The sequence below is a fragment of the Formica exsecta genome, unplaced genomic scaffold (assembly GCF_003651465.1).
Source record: "Formica exsecta isolate Colony F162 unplaced genomic scaffold, ASM365146v1 scaffold192, whole genome shotgun sequence".
Lineage (NCBI taxonomy): Eukaryota > Metazoa > Arthropoda > Insecta > Hymenoptera > Formicidae > Formica > Formica exsecta.
In genome coordinates this window covers 1,398,925-1,400,764 of record NW_021849218.1, presented here as the reverse complement: position 1 = coordinate 1,400,764, position 1,840 = coordinate 1,398,925, and the positions used below count along the sequence as shown (strand labels likewise).

General features: G+C 25.7%; 1 protein-coding gene across 1 annotated transcript in view; it reads right to left on the bottom strand.

Annotated features, from left to right (window-relative positions):
- LOC115234005 (ribosome biogenesis regulatory protein homolog) overlaps window positions 1-1,840 on the bottom strand; it is a 4,802-nt gene that overhangs the window by 2,332 nt on the left and 630 nt on the right. The gene's annotated exons all lie outside the window — the stretch shown is intronic.

Sequence of the window (1,840 nt, the reverse complement as noted above, 5' to 3'; positions counted from 1 at the left end):
CATATCAATGAAAGCTTTCTTTTAATTGATGTAAAGCCAACTTATCGATCTATTAAATTATATAAAATATAAATGTTTTATTAATTTCATTTTAATATAAATTATATATTATTATTAAGAAAATATTATATTATTATAAGAATTTTAATTAATTAGTTTTGATAACTTGGCATTATATTAATTGAAGTAAAGTTATTTTAAAATGATGCCACACGGTCATAATGTCTCACGACCATAAACGAGCGTAAAATTACGCTCATGCACCGGTGACAATGTTTAGCCGGCAATAGAAGGAATTTCTCTCCTTCATTGATCTCTGATAGAGGTCAAAACTACATCTCTGGCTAGATGTAGCCAGATGGGCTAGATGGGCTAGAATAGATTAAATTATATAATAGATTTTCAATAGATTTTTTAAATATTAAAGTATGAATTAAAGCAAAAATTTGAAAAAGATGTAAAATATTTTTTTAATTGATAACTTTTATTTATTTTGTTTAATGAAGAAGACGCTAAAGTAAATTTATTAATTATATAAAATAATAATAACTTATTATGTCTCACGACCATAAACGAGCGTAAAATTACGCTCATGCACCGGTGACAATGTTTAGCCGGCAATAGAAGGAATTTCTCTCCTTCATTGATCTCTGATAGAGGTCAAAACTACATCTCTGGCTAGATGTAGCCAGAATGAATAGGTCAGGATCAACAAAAGGTAGGTCCAACTGGCCCAACGAAGCAGCATACGGTACATTCTATTAGGGCACGCGAATAGGGCACGCGAATAGGACACGCGAATAGGGCACGCGAGTAGGATACACGGTTAGGATATGCGAGTAGGGCACGTGAGTAGGACACGCGATTAAGATACCCCCGCAATTTCGATTATCGCGGATTCCCGCTAGCATAGCCAGCAAAGGTAGGATTGTTAGGAATATTAGAACTATCTTAACTTAAGATAGTCATTTAATTCTTTAAGCATTTAATTCTTTAAGATCCGTAAGGAATTAAATGCTTACTAGAAACAAAAAATATTAAGACTATTAAAATATTGGAAAGATAAATAAAAAAATAAAATATAAATAATATAAAATTTAAATTTATTTGTATATATATACCTTTTTTTAATAAATTAAAAATTGCATATATATTTATTATGTACAAAATAAAATGTAATATACATGTGTGTTACATTTTATTTTATTTGAGCTTGTATATATATTTATTATATTTTATTATACTTGGATATATGATTATTATATTTAATTTAAGGTTCAAACTTGTATATATATTTATTATATTATTATGTAATGTTGAACTTAAAGTAAATGTTGTCAGTATCAAATTATCTGCATTATTGGATATATCGGATATATCTATTTTTCTATTTGATACTGATAGCATCATTAATTGTAAATTGTATTTTAATTATAATTGTACAATAATTAATTGTAATTATAATTGTTATAATTGTAATTTATATGTAATTATATATTATAATTGTATTAATAATATTATAAAATTTCCTTTTCTGTAAAAATTTCTGTAAATTACACGAAAATTTACCGAAAGAACATGTATAATGTCAATATAGCAGAAATTCTAAATTAATATATTTGTTGAAAATATTAGTTTCTATATTCTTTATTTTTAAAATATTTATGAACTTAAGAGTTTTCTGTTGGTGTTTTTATACCAAAGAATCGTTGATAAATTCGGGAAACTATATTTCAAACTTTAGAAATATCACGCTAATTCTTTTAATATTTAATAGAAACATTATTGAATAAGAATGTGAAGATTCGATGTTAAGCTAACGATTAAATATTAGCTTTTC